Source organism: Taeniopygia guttata, chromosome 9 (assembly GCF_048771995.1).
Source record: "Taeniopygia guttata chromosome 9, bTaeGut7.mat, whole genome shotgun sequence".
Lineage (NCBI taxonomy): Eukaryota > Metazoa > Chordata > Aves > Passeriformes > Estrildidae > Taeniopygia > Taeniopygia guttata.
The window spans coordinates 6944907-6957243 of record NC_133034.1 but is presented as its reverse complement, the minus strand read 5'-3'; the positions used below and the strand labels follow the sequence as shown (position 1 = coordinate 6957243).

Genomic DNA, 12337 nt, shown 5'->3' with positions numbered 1-12337 from the left:
ATCCTCATGCAGGGAATCCCCCACTCCATGGTCACTCTCCGACATCCCTCAACCGATAGGGTCCTCCCCAGGTGCCCCCTGCACCCCACAGCAGGGCCCTGCACTGGCGCTGGGATGCACACGCCACGTACACCCCACAACGCTGCCTGCTCTGCTCCCTTCCGTGGGGCGAGACGTGCTCGGAACCCGACCGGGAGCTCCCCGCGCTCGGGGAGAGCAGCAGGCCCTGAAGGGACGACGGAGATCCGGCTTGCCCCGCACCAGGGCAGAGGGACCCCTTAAGCCCCTCTATCCGCCTCCCTTCTCTTACCTCCTTGGTCTAAAATTAGCCCAGGACAAAGCTCGGCTCAGGCCTGGATTCCCTCTCTTTCCCCAGAGAACATGGGCAGCAGGCGGCCTCTTCCCACCACCCTGCCCCCATTCCCAGGACAGTGCCCAATGTTCCCCCGGCTCTTGCAGGGCTGTCTCTCCCAGGACCGTCAATCCATCGCCTGGCTGATGTGAGCATGATGGCGTACCTGAGACGGTATTAGGGCTGGCGTGGGGTGGTTTAGAGTGGCGGCTGATGGGATTTACCCACCGGGAAGGAGGGGGAGAGAAAAGAACCGGCTCGGACACGCCGCCTGCTTATGGCTCCCGCGTGCCGAGCCTGTGCGTCACGGGGAGCCGGTCCCAGCCTCTGTTATGTGGCTGTTTGACACCTCCGGGCAGGTAGTAAGCAGTTCTCTGATGTGGTGACCTGCAGCTGACCCTCTTGGATCTGCTCTTTCCCACCAAACCTACTCAGAAAATGACTGATGAGGCCATGTGCAGCCATCCTGCCCCTACATACTGCCTGGGCAGCTCTAGGCTGTTCCAGCGAGGGTCGGGAGGGTCAAGACGGCTGCAGGTTCACCACAACATGTGACACAGGAAGGCCACCGCAGGTATATCACACCAGGACTGCCTGAAAACGGGCTGCTGTGTGGTAGGGGTGGCATGTGCTATGCTCACACCGCATTGGCCTCACGCGGTACCACGTCTGTGATGGAGAGACGTTCCTTCCACCAGAGAGGAAAGGGGAGGAGAGCGGGGAGCTCTACCTGGGTCACCGGCTTCCCCGAAAAACAACGAGCCCAACAACACATGACGCTTCTGTGCCTGCAGGGTGTCCAGGGAAAAGAGTAGCTGAGGGTGAAATCAGCAACTGCAAAGCCAGGCTGCCATCTGGTGGAAATAGAGCTCTCGGCTACCGGCTATGGGTGGGAGACGGCCGCAAGGGAGGAGGGGTACGAGAGGCTATGAAAGGTAAGCAAGGTAAGGCAGGGATTTGCATGCCCTTCCCTTCCCTTCCCTTCCCTTCCCTTCCCTTCCCTTCCCTTCCCTTCCCTTCCCTTCCCTTCCCTTCCCTTCCCTTCCCTTCCCTTCCCTTCCCTTCCCTTCCCTTCCCTTCCCTTCCCTTCCCTTTCTTATAGTGATTCCAGCTCCATCCCTAACGTTGTTATCCTGACCCCATAATTACCATCACAGACACACAGTCCTATCCCAGCCCTACAGTGATTCCAGCTCCAGCCCCACAAGCTCCACCAGCTCTGATGTTTCTGCTCCACCTGATGCTGCCGTGTGAAGCTGCTCCTGGATCAGGGCAGAATCTTAATTTCAGCTTCAGCTCTCTGATCCTTCAGCTTCAGCTCTAGAACCCATATTCCAGCTCCAGCCTTACAGTGACTATCCCAGCCCCACAGCCCCTATCTAACCCCACAGTAGTTTCACCCTAAGCTTCACATTCTCTATGTAACCACCAGCTCTGCTGCCTCAGTTTCAGGTGCTCAGCTTTCCACTGCCTCTGGCTAAAAGCTGCTCCTGGTTGTCACTTTGTTCCTGTGCTGTTGACAAGGCAATGAGTCAGTAGCTGTTATCACTTACATATCTCTATGAGCTGCCAAGCTCATCCCAATGGGGCCCCGACTTTGGGGGCAAATGAGCCCTGGCCTGCAGCACACACCTTGCCCTGCACCCCACCTGTGCACAGGCCCCTCAGCCAGCATTAGGTGCTGGAAAGAGCAGCTCGGTCCCTGGTTCCACACCCCAGAAGGTGCCCCTGGGCTGGCTCTGAGCCTCAGGATCAGCCCTGAGACCCCCACTCCCAGTTTGTGGGTGGTGCCATTGCTGGGAGGGCTGGAACCCGCCCTGGCATCTCCTGCAGCTCCCAAACTTCAGCTCCATCCCCTTCCCCATGGGATTTATCCACCTCCAGCCTCTTCATTTCCATTGCTTCACATCAGTTTGGGTGTAGATCCACATTTATTTTCTACTGAGTCTAATTTCTTATTTATTCTCTTAGTTTTACATTATTCTAGTTGTATTAAGATTTATTTATACTGTTGCATTGTCATATTTTTATTTTATCCTATTACTAGATATATGCTGTTTTTGAAATAAAAATTATAGGGCTGTTGCTGTGAGGCCAGAGGATATATTGAAGGCCCTGGGGCTAAATCCAGACCCAAGCCGATGTGAAGCAATGAAAACTCTGGAGCTGGATAAATCCCATGTGTCTGGGAGTAGAATCACTGTGGGGCTGGGGCTGGGGCTGGGATAGGGACTGTAGGGCTGTATAACAGGATGCTTAGCCCTGAAAAGTGGTCAAACAATTCAAACAATGCCCTATTTTGCAAGCTACCAACAGTGAGCTGAGAGGGGCATCATGTGCATTGGTTTCTGGTGTTGAATCATGCTAAAAATTTGGCACACTATCTCAGTCTGGTAGATTAGCCTCAACTCAGCCTGCTGATAACAAGAAAAAGATTTGGCAGATAAACTGCTAAACTGACCTGTAGGCATATCACTGGTGGTCACCTCATTCATGCTATAAAAGTGCAGTCTACTTTCCGTGTAGTAGGTTCTAGTAATATATTCCTCCTTGGAGAATGTGAAGATTCTTCCATTGGGTTTTAGGGATAGTCACCAAGGATACTCCTAAAGGTTAGAAGAAAGTGATTTGTCCACAGTTATTGGTATGGGTGAGTTACATCAGTCTCTAATAATGGTTTCTTTTTGCTAGCTTTAATATAATTGCTTCAATATTGCTTTGATATAATGCACTATCCTATCTTGTATTATAATAATTTTATCTTTTATAGTGTGTAGTAAATAATTCTGATTATTTTTGTCTAATAATTTATCATAATAAATAATTCATTCTTCAAAAATATCTCTGATTCACTGTCATTAAAACCTGTGGGAAAAAGTTGTAAAACTTGAATTGTTGGCAAAGTCCGGGGCTGGGATTGGATCCAGCTGCCCCAGGCTCCTCTCTCTGAGGATTTTAGAAAGCAAGGGAATACTTTTCTGCACCTTGTGACACAATGGGAGGGCTTCTTAAATAAACTTTGTCTGAAGTTACTACTCCCACCTGTGACAGGCTGGAGCTGGAATGTCAATTCTAGAGCTGGACTGAAGCATGAGAGAGATGGATGTGAAAAGAAGATCCAGCCCTGATTCATGAGCAGCTTCATATGGAAGTGGTGGGAAGATGCAGGAACTGAATATGAAGCAGTGGAGCTGGCAGAGAAATAAAAGGATGGAGCTGAAATGACTGCAGGGTGGGACAAGGACTGTAGGGCTGGTACAGGGATTGCTGGGCTACAATGCAACTTCAGGGATGGGGCTGAAATCACTATAGGACTGGGATAGCAACTGTGGAGCTAGAACTGGAAAAATAATTTTTTTCAGGCTGGGTTTGGAATATGGATTCTAGAGTTGAAGTTGAAACCTCACATATCTGGAACGAAACTGGAGATCCTTCCACAACAAGAAGGAGAAGCTTCACCTGGAAGAAGTGGGAAAATGCAGAGATGGAGTGTGGGACTGGAGATGGAATCACTGTGATGTTGGGATAGTGACTATAGGACTGCAGGGGAAATCACTGTAGGGTTGGGATAGTAACTGTAGGGCTAGGATAGTGATTGTAGGGTTGGAATTGGCACTGTGGGGCCAGAATATGGGCTGTGGTTTAGGGTACAGTCTGTGGGCCGGGGGGGGGAGGGATTGTGGTCCAGAATAAAGACTGTGGGCCAAGGTAGAGACAGTTGGGCAGGGGAAGGTCTTGTGGGTGTAATAGGGACTGTGAGCCGGGATAGGGTCCGTAGGGCTAGGGTAGGGCCTATAGGGGCACGATAGGGACTGCAGGACCGAAGCAGAGTCTGCAGTGCTGGGGAAGGGACTCGGGGGCAGGGGAGGGAACTCTCACCTGGGGACGTCAAGCGCCACCAATCGCAGCCAATCGCAGCACGCGGCCGGCAATGGATCGGCCAATGGCGACCGGCTGGCATCACGTTCACCAATGGCATTCGCCCATTCCAAACGCACCCGGTTCCCGCCAAACCAGGGCAGCCCGGCGGTGCCAGGCACACTGAGCTGCCCGACTGCGCTCCGCACAGGGCTGCTCGGAGAACGGACCGAACGGTCCTCAGACACGAAAAAGCGACATTAGATTCCTCAGTACCTTCGAAACGGCAACTAAGCAAATTGAAAAACAGCCCGCACTACTAAGACTATGACTACAGAAGCAACTAATGAAAGGCAATGAAGTCTCAGAAGATAAACAGCATCGGCGTGGTTAGTACATAGATGGCAGACCGCCTGGGAATACCGGGTGCTGTAGGCTTCTTTTGCTGCGTGCCGGGCAGGGGGCAGGCGGGGCGTGCTTTTGCTCGGGCGGGTATGGCGAGGGGCAGGAGGGAAGGGGCAGGTGTGCCTTGTGTGCCTTTTTTGCCTTGTGCCTGTGTTGTGGGCTCAGTCTCTCTCCAGATTCCGTTGTGGGCATGGGCTGTCCTGAGGGCCGTGTGGAGCCTTTGTGACATCGTGGGGTTGACATCGAGGCTGATGTCTTGTGGTCGAGAGCGCTGCTGCGGGGCTGTCAGGTGCCTACGGCCATACCACCCTGAGAGCGCCCGATCTCGTCTGATCTCGGAAGCTAAGCAGGGTCGGGCCCGGTTAGTACTTGGATGGGAGACCGCCTGGGAATACCGGGTGCTGTAGGCTTTTCTTTTGCTGCGTGGTGGGCAGGCGGGGCGTGCTTTTGCTCGGGCAGGCATGGCGAGGGGCAGGAGGGAAGGGGCAGGTGTGCCTTGTGTGCCTTTTTTGCCTTGTGCCTGTGTTGTGTGCTCAGTCCGTCCTCTGATCCCATTTTGGGCATGGGCTGTCCTGACGGGCGTGTGGAGCCCCCATGAGGTAGTGGGGGGTGCCGACAGGGAGATCTCTTGTGGTCGAGAGCGCTGCTGAGGGGCTGTCAGGTGCCTACGGCCATACCACCCTGAGAGCGCCCGATCTCGTCTGATCTCGGAAGCTAAGCAGGGTCGGGCCCGGTTAGTACTTGGATGGGAGACCGCCTGGGAATACCGGGTGCTGTAGGCTTTTCTTTTGCTGCGTGGTGGGCAGGCGGGGCGTGCTTTTGCTCGGGCAGGCATGGCGAGGGGCAGGAGGGAAGGGGCAGGTGTGCCTTGTGTGCCTTTTTTGCCTTGTGCCTGTGTTGTGTGCTCAGTCTCTCTCCAGATTCCATTATGGGCATGGGCTGTCCTGAGGGCCGTGTGGAGCCTTTGTGACATCGTGGGGTTGACATCGAGGCTGATGTCTTGTGGTCGAGAGCGCTGCTGAGGGGCTGTCAGGTGCCTACGGCCATACCACCCTGAGAGCGCCCGATCTCGTCTGATCTCGGAAGCTAAGCAGGGTCGGGCCCGGTTAGTACTTGGATGGGAGACCGCCTGGGAATACCGGGTGCTGTAGGCTTTTCTTTTGCTGCGTGGTGGGCTGGCGGGGCGTGCTTTTGCTCGGGAAGGTATGGCAAGGGGCAGGAGGGAAGGGGCAGGTGTGCCTTGTGTGCCTTTTTTGCCTTGTGCCTGTGTTGTGGGCTTAGTCTCTCCCCAGATTCCGTTGTGGGCATGGGCTGTCCTGAGGGCCGTGTGGAGCCTTTGTGACATCGTGGGGTTGACATCGAGGCTGATGTCTTGTGGTCGAGAGCGCTGCTGAGGGGCTGTCAGGTGCCTACGGCCATACCACCCTGAGAGCGCCCGATCTCGTCTGATCTCGGAAGCTAAGCAGGGTCGGGCCCGGTTAGTACTTGGATGGGAGACCGCCTGGGAATACCGGGTGCTGTAGGCTTTTCTTTTGCTGCGTGGTGGGCAGGCGGGGCGTGCTTTTGCTCGGGCAGGCATGGCGAGGGGCAGGAGGGAAGGGGCAGGTGTGCCTTGTGTGCCTTTTTTGCCTTGTGCCTGTGTTGTGTGCTCAGTCCGTCCTCTGATCCCATTTTGGGCATGGGCTGTCCTGACGGCCGTGTGGAGCCCCCATGAGGTAGTGGGGGGTGCCGACAGGGAGATCTCTTGTGGTCGAGAGCGCTGCTGAGGGGCTGTCAGGTGCCTACGGCCATACCACCCTGAGAGCGCCCGATCTCGTCTGATCTCGGAAGCTAAGCAGGGTCGGGCCCGGTTAGTACTTGGATGGGAGACCGCCTGGGAATACCGGGTGCTGTAGGCTTTTCTTTTGCTGCGTGGTGGGCAGGCGGGGCGTGCTTTTGCTCGGGCAGGCATGGCGAGGGGCAGGAGGGAAGGGGCAGGTGTGCCTTGTGTGCCTTTTTTGCCTTGTGCCTGTGTTGTGTGCTCAGTCTCTCTCCAGATTCCATTGTGGGCATGGGCTGTCCTGAGGGCCGTGTGGAGCCTTTGTGACATCGTGGGGTTGACATCGAGGCTGATGTCTTGTGGTCGAGAGCGCTGCTGAGGGGCTGTCAGGTGCCTACGGCCATACCACCCTGAGAGCGCCCGATCTCGTCTGATCTCGGAAGCTAAGCAGGGTCGGGCCCGGTTAGTACTTGGATGGGAGACCGCCTGGGAATACCGGGTGCTGTAGGCTTTTCTTTTGCTGCGTGGTGGGCTGGCGGGGCGTGCTTTTGCTCGGGAAGGTATGGCAAGGGGCAGGAGGGAAGGGGCAGGTGTGCCTTGTGTGCCTTTTTTGCCTTGTGCCTGTGTTGTGTGCTCAGTCCGTCCTCTGATCCCATTTTGGGCATGGGCTGTCCTGACGGCCGTGTGGAGCCCCCATGAGGTAGTGGGGGGTGCCGACAGGGAGATCTCTTGTGGTCGAGAGCGCTGCTGAGGGGCTGTCAGGTGCCTACGGCCATACCACCCTGAGAGCGCCCGATCTCGTCTGATCTCGGAAGCTAAGCAGGGTCGGGCCCGGTTAGTACTTGGATGGGAGACCGCCTGGGAATACCGGGTGCTGTAGGCTTTTCTTTTGCTGCGTGGTGGGCTGGCGGGGCGTGCTTTTGCTCGGGAAGGTATGGCAAGGGGCAGGAGGGAAGGGGCAGGTGTGCCTTGTGTGCCTTTTTTGCCTTGTGCCTGTGTTGTGGGCTCAGTCTCTCTCCAGATTCCGTTGTGGGCATGGGCTGTCCTGAGGGCCGTGTGGAGCCTTTGTGACATCGTGGGGTTGACATCGAGGCTGATGTCTTGTGGTCGAGAGCGCTGCTGAGGGGCTGTCAGGTGCCTACGGCCATACCACCCTGAGAGCGCCCGATCTCGTCTGATCTCGGAAGCTAAGCAGGGTCGGGCCCGGTTAGTACTTGGATGGGAGACCGCCTGGGAATACCGGGTGCTGTAGGCTTTTCTTTTGCTGCGTGGTGGGCTGGCGGGGCGTGCTTTTGCTCGGGAAGGTATGGCAAGGGGCAGGAGGGAAGGGGCAGGTGTGCCTTGTGTGCCTTTTTTGCCTTGTGCCTGTGTTGTGGGCTCAGTCTCTCCCCAGCTTCCGTTGTGGGCATGGGCTGTCCTGAGGGCCGTGTGGAGCCTTTGTGACATCGTGGGGTTGACATCGAGGCTGATGTCTTGTGGTCGAGAGCGCTGCTGAGGGGCTGTCAGGTGCCTACGGCCATACCACCCTGAGAGCGCCCGATCTCGTCTGATCTCGGAAGCTAAGCAGGGTCGGGCCCGGTTAGTACTTGGATGGGAGACCGCCTGGGAATACCGGGTGCTGTAGGCTTTTCTTTTGCTGCGTGGTGGGCTGGCGGGGCGTGCTTTTGCTCGGGAAGGTATGGCAAGGGGCAGGAGGGAAGGGGCAGGTGTGCCTTGTGTGCCTTTTTTGCCTTGTGCCTGTGTTGTGTGCTCAGTCCGTCCTCTGATCCCATTTTGGGCATGGGCTGTCCTGACGGCCGTGTGGAGCCCCCATGAGGTAGTGGGGGGTGCCGACAGGGAGATCTCTTGTGGTCGAGAGCGCTGCTGAGGGGCTGTCAGGTGCCTACGGCCATACCACCCTGAGAGCGCCCGATCTCGTCTGATCTCGGAAGCTAAGCAGGGTCGGGCCCGGTTAGTACTTGGATGGGAGACCGCCTGGGAATACCGGGTGCTGTAGGCTTTTCTTTTGCTGCGTGGTGGGCAGGCGGGGCGTGCTTTTGCTCGGGCAGGCATGGCGAGGGGCAGGAGGGAAGGGGCAGGTGTGCCTTGTGTGCCTTTTTTGCCTTGTGCCTGTGTTGTGTGCTCAGTCCGTCCTCTGATCCCATTTTGGGCATGGGCTGTCCTGACGGGCGTGTGGAGCCCCCATGAGGTAGTGGGGGGTGCCGACAGGGAGATCTCTTGTGGTCGAGAGCGCTGCTGAGGGGCTGTCAGGGGCCTACGGCCATACCACCCTGAGAGCGCCCGATCTCGTCTGATCTCGGAAGCTAAGCAGGGTCGGGCCCGGTTAGTACTTGGATGGGAGACCGCCTGGGAATACCGGGTGCTGTAGGCTTTTCTTTTGCTGCGTGGTGGGCAGGCGGGGCGTGCTTTTGCTCGGGCAGGCATGGCGAGGGGCAGGAGGGAAGGGGCAGGTGTGCCTTGTGTGCCTTTTTTGCCTTGTGCCTGTGTTGTGTGCTCAGTCTCTCTCCAGATTCCATTGTGGGCATGGGCTGTCCTGAGGGCCGTGTGGAGCCTTTGTGACATCGTGGGGTTGACATCGAGGCTGATGTCTTGTGGTCGAGAGCGCTGCTGAGGGGCTGTCAGGTGCCTACGGCCATACCACCCTGAGAGCGCCCGATCTCGTCTGATCTCGGAAGCTAAGCAGGGTCGGGCCCGGTTAGTACTTGGATGGGAGACCGCCTGGGAATACCGGGTGCTGTAGGCTTTTCTTTTGCTGCGTGGTGGGCTGGCGGGGCGTGCTTTTGCTCGGGAAGGTATGGCAAGGGGCAGGAGGGAAGGGGCAGGTGTGCCTTGTGTGCCTTTTTTGCCTTGTGCCTGTGTTGTGGGCTTAGTCTCTCCCCAGATTCCGTTGTGGGCATGGGCTGTCCTGAGGGCCGTGTGGAGCCTTTGTGACATCGTGGGGTTGACATCGAGGCTGATGTCTTGTGGTCGAGAGCGCTGCTGAGGGGCTGTCAGGTGCCTACGGCCATACCACCCTGAGAGCGCCCGATCTCGTCTGATCTCGGAAGCTAAGCAGGGTCGGGCCCGGTTAGTACTTGGATGGGAGACCGCCTGGGAATACCGGGTGCTGTAGGCTTTTCTTTTGCTGCGTGGTGGGCAGGCGGGGCGTGCTTTTGCTCGGGCAGGCATGGCGAGGGGCAGGAGGGAAGGGGCAGGTGTGCCTTGTGTGCCTTTTTTGCCTTGTGCCTGTGTTGTGTGCTCAGTCCGTCCTCTGATCCCATTTTGGGCATGGGCTGTCCTGACGGCCGTGTGGAGCCCCCATGAGGTAGTGGGGGGTGCCGACAGGGAGATCTCTTGTGGTCGAGAGCGCTGCTGAGGGGCTGTCAGGTGCCTACGGCCATACCACCCTGAGAGCGCCCGATCTCGTCTGATCTCGGAAGCTAAGCAGGGTCGGGCCCGGTTAGTACTTGGATGGGAGACCGCCTGGGAATACCGGGTGCTGTAGGCTTTTCTTTTGCTGCGTGGTGGGCTGGCGGGGCGTGCTTTTGCTCGGGAAGGTATGGCAAGGGGCAGGAGGGAAGGGGCAGGTGTGCCTTGTGTGCCTTTTTTGCCTTGTGCCTGTGTTGTGGGCTCAGTCTCTCTCCAGATTCCGTTGTGGGCATGGGCTGTCCTGAGGGCCGTGTGGAGCCTTTGTGACATCGTGGGGTTGACATCGAGGCTGATGTCTTGTGGTCGAGAGCGCTGCTGAGGGGCTGTCAGGTGCCTACGGCCATACCACCCTGAGAGCGCCCGATCTCGTCTGATCTCGGAAGCTAAGCAGGGTCGGGCCCGGTTAGTACTTGGATGGGAGACCGCCTGGGAATACCGGGTGCTGTAGGCTTTTCTTTTGCTGCGTGGTGGGCTGGCGGGGCGTGCTTTTGCTCGGGAAGGTATGGCAAGGGGCAGGAGGGAAGGGGCAGGTGTGCCTTGTGTGCCTTTTTTGCCTTGTGCCTGTGTTGTGGGCTCAGTCTCTCCCCAGCTTCCGTTGTGGGCATGGGCTGTCCTGAGGGCCGTGTGGAGCCTTTGTGACATCGTGGGGTTGACATCGAGGCTGATGTCTTGTGGTCGAGAGCGCTGCTGAGGGGCTGTCAGGTGCCTACGGCCATACCACCCTGAGAGCGCCCGATCTCGTCTGATCTCGGAAGCTAAGCAGGGTCGGGCCCGGTTAGTACTTGGATGGGAGACCGCCTGGGAATACCGGGTGCTGTAGGCTTTTCTTTTGCTGCGTGGTGGGCTGGCGGGGCGTGCTTTTGCTCGGGAAGGTATGGCAAGGGGCAGGAGGGAAGGGGCAGGTGTGCCTTGTGTGCCTTTTTTGCCTTGTGCCTGTGTTGTGTGCTCAGTCCGTCCTCTGATCCCATTTTGGGCATGGGCTGTCCTGACGGCCGTGTGGAGCCCCCATGAGGTAGTGGGGGGTGCCGACAGGGAGATCTCTTGTGGTCGAGAGCGCTGCTGAGGGGCTGTCAGGTGCCTACGGCCATACCACCCTGAGAGCGCCCGATCTCGTCTGATCTCGGAAGCTAAGCAGGGTCGGGCCCGGTTAGTACTTGGATGGGAGACCGCCTGGGAATACCGGGTGCTGTAGGCTTTTCTTTTGCTGCGTGGTGGGCAGGCGGGGCGTGCTTTTGCTCGGGCAGGCATGGCGAGGGGCAGGAGGGAAGGGGCAGGTGTGCCTTGTGTGCCTTTTTTGCCTTGTGCCTGTGTTGTGTGCTCAGTCCGTCCTCTGATCCCATTTTGGGCATGGGCTGTCCTGACGGGCGTGTGGAGCCCCCATGAGGTAGTGGGGGGTGCCGACAGGGAGATCTCTTGTGGTCGAGAGCGCTGCTGAGGGGCTGTCAGGGGCCTACGGCCATACCACCCTGAGAGCGCCCGATCTCGTCTGATCTCGGAAGCTAAGCAGGGTCGGGCCCGGTTAGTACTTGGATGGGAGACCGCCTGGGAATACCGGGTGCTGTAGGCTTTTCTTTTGCTGCGTGGTGGGCAGGCGGGGCGTGCTTTTGCTCGGGCAGGCATGGCGAGGGGCAGGAGGGAAGGGGCAGGTGTGCCTTGTGTGCCTTTTTTGCCTTGTGCCTGTGTTGTGTGCTCAGTCTCTCTCCAGATTCCATTGTGGGCATGGGCTGTCCTGAGGGCCGTGTGGAGCCTTTGTGACATCGTGGGGTTGACATCGAGGCTGATGTCTTGTGGTCGAGAGCGCTGCTGAGGGGCTGTCAGGTGCCTACGGCCATACCACCCTGAGAGCGCCCGATCTCGTCTGATCTCGGAAGCTAAGCAGGGTCGGGCCCGGTTAGTACTTGGATGGGAGACCGCCTGGGAATACCGGGTGCTGTAGGCTTTTCTTTTGCTGCGTGGTGGGCTGGCGGGGCGTGCTTTTGCTCGGGAAGGTATGGCAAGGGGCAGGAGGGAAGGGGCAGGTGTGCCTTGTGTGCCTTTTTTGCCTTGTGCCTGTGTTGTGGGCTCAGTCTCTCTCCAGATTCCGTTGTGGGCATGGGCTGTCCTGAGGGCCGTGTGGAGCCTTTGTGACATCGTGGGGTTGACATCGAGGCTGATGTCTTGTGGTCGAGAGCGCTGCTGAGGGGCTGTCAGGTGCCTACGGCCATACCACCCTGAGAGCGCCCGATCTCGTCTGATCTCGGAAGCTAAGCAGGGTCGGGCCCGGTTAGTACTTGGATGGGAGACCGCCTGGGAATACCGGGTGCTGTAGGCTTTTCTTTTGCTGCGTGGTGGGTTGGCGGGGCGTGCTTTTGCTCGGGAAGGTATGGCAAGGGGCAGGAGGGAAGGGGCAGGTGTGCCTTGTGTGCCTTTTTTGCCTTGTGCCTGTGTTGTGGGCTCAGTCTCTCTCCAGATTCCGTTGTGGGCATGGGCTGTCCTGAGGGCCGTGTGGAGCCTTTGTGACATCGTGGGGTTGACATCGAGGCTGATGTCTTGTGGTCGAGAGCGCTGCTGAGGGG

General features: G+C 57.8%; 20 non-coding genes across 20 annotated transcripts; all 20 read left to right on the top strand.

Annotated features, from left to right (window-relative positions):
* Window positions 1-4906: 4906 nt before the first annotated feature.
* On the top strand, window positions 4907-5025 carry LOC115496499 (5S ribosomal RNA). The gene has a single exon (XR_003962001.3). It is a non-coding gene; the product is annotated as a 5S ribosomal RNA (ribosomal RNA).
* Window positions 5026-5278: 253 nt separating this feature from the next.
* On the top strand, window positions 5279-5397 carry LOC121470495 (5S ribosomal RNA). Its single transcript, XR_005981465.2, has one exon. It is a non-coding gene; the product is annotated as a 5S ribosomal RNA (ribosomal RNA).
* A 253-nt stretch (window positions 5398-5650) lies between these two features.
* LOC115496498 (5S ribosomal RNA) lies at window positions 5651-5769 on the top strand. The gene has a single exon (XR_003962000.1). It is a non-coding gene; the product is annotated as a 5S ribosomal RNA (ribosomal RNA).
* Window positions 5770-6022: 253 nt separating this feature from the next.
* LOC115496523 (5S ribosomal RNA) lies at window positions 6023-6141 on the top strand. Its single transcript, XR_003962025.2, has one exon. It is a non-coding gene; the product is annotated as a 5S ribosomal RNA (ribosomal RNA).
* A 253-nt stretch (window positions 6142-6394) lies between these two features.
* LOC115496497 (5S ribosomal RNA) lies at window positions 6395-6513 on the top strand. Its single transcript, XR_003961999.1, has one exon. It is a non-coding gene; the product is annotated as a 5S ribosomal RNA (ribosomal RNA).
* Window positions 6514-6766: 253 nt separating this feature from the next.
* Window positions 6767-6885, top strand: LOC121470488 (5S ribosomal RNA). Its single transcript, XR_005981458.1, has one exon. It is a non-coding gene; the product is annotated as a 5S ribosomal RNA (ribosomal RNA).
* Window positions 6886-7138: 253 nt separating this feature from the next.
* Window positions 7139-7257, top strand: LOC115496496 (5S ribosomal RNA). The gene has a single exon (XR_003961998.1). It is a non-coding gene; the product is annotated as a 5S ribosomal RNA (ribosomal RNA).
* A 253-nt stretch (window positions 7258-7510) lies between these two features.
* On the top strand, window positions 7511-7629 carry LOC115496494 (5S ribosomal RNA). Its single transcript, XR_003961996.1, has one exon. It is a non-coding gene; the product is annotated as a 5S ribosomal RNA (ribosomal RNA).
* A 253-nt stretch (window positions 7630-7882) lies between these two features.
* Window positions 7883-8001, top strand: LOC121470490 (5S ribosomal RNA). The gene has a single exon (XR_005981460.2). It is a non-coding gene; the product is annotated as a 5S ribosomal RNA (ribosomal RNA).
* A 253-nt stretch (window positions 8002-8254) lies between these two features.
* LOC115496493 (5S ribosomal RNA) lies at window positions 8255-8373 on the top strand. Its single transcript, XR_003961995.1, has one exon. It is a non-coding gene; the product is annotated as a 5S ribosomal RNA (ribosomal RNA).
* Window positions 8374-8626: 253 nt separating this feature from the next.
* On the top strand, window positions 8627-8745 carry LOC115496507 (5S ribosomal RNA). Its single transcript, XR_003962009.1, has one exon. It is a non-coding gene; the product is annotated as a 5S ribosomal RNA (ribosomal RNA).
* Window positions 8746-8998: 253 nt separating this feature from the next.
* LOC115496522 (5S ribosomal RNA) lies at window positions 8999-9117 on the top strand. Its single transcript, XR_003962024.2, has one exon. It is a non-coding gene; the product is annotated as a 5S ribosomal RNA (ribosomal RNA).
* A 253-nt stretch (window positions 9118-9370) lies between these two features.
* LOC121470483 (5S ribosomal RNA) lies at window positions 9371-9489 on the top strand. Its single transcript, XR_005981453.1, has one exon. It is a non-coding gene; the product is annotated as a 5S ribosomal RNA (ribosomal RNA).
* A 253-nt stretch (window positions 9490-9742) lies between these two features.
* LOC121470482 (5S ribosomal RNA) lies at window positions 9743-9861 on the top strand. Its single transcript, XR_005981452.1, has one exon. It is a non-coding gene; the product is annotated as a 5S ribosomal RNA (ribosomal RNA).
* A 253-nt stretch (window positions 9862-10114) lies between these two features.
* Window positions 10115-10233, top strand: LOC121470491 (5S ribosomal RNA). The gene has a single exon (XR_005981461.2). It is a non-coding gene; the product is annotated as a 5S ribosomal RNA (ribosomal RNA).
* A 253-nt stretch (window positions 10234-10486) lies between these two features.
* LOC121470481 (5S ribosomal RNA) lies at window positions 10487-10605 on the top strand. Its single transcript, XR_005981451.1, has one exon. It is a non-coding gene; the product is annotated as a 5S ribosomal RNA (ribosomal RNA).
* A 253-nt stretch (window positions 10606-10858) lies between these two features.
* LOC115496527 (5S ribosomal RNA) lies at window positions 10859-10977 on the top strand. Its single transcript, XR_003962029.4, has one exon. It is a non-coding gene; the product is annotated as a 5S ribosomal RNA (ribosomal RNA).
* Window positions 10978-11230: 253 nt separating this feature from the next.
* LOC121470480 (5S ribosomal RNA) lies at window positions 11231-11349 on the top strand. Its single transcript, XR_005981450.1, has one exon. It is a non-coding gene; the product is annotated as a 5S ribosomal RNA (ribosomal RNA).
* A 253-nt stretch (window positions 11350-11602) lies between these two features.
* Window positions 11603-11721, top strand: LOC121470479 (5S ribosomal RNA). The gene has a single exon (XR_005981449.1). It is a non-coding gene; the product is annotated as a 5S ribosomal RNA (ribosomal RNA).
* A 253-nt stretch (window positions 11722-11974) lies between these two features.
* On the top strand, window positions 11975-12093 carry LOC121470478 (5S ribosomal RNA). Its single transcript, XR_005981448.1, has one exon. It is a non-coding gene; the product is annotated as a 5S ribosomal RNA (ribosomal RNA).
* The last annotated feature ends 244 nt before the right edge of the window (window positions 12094-12337 follow it).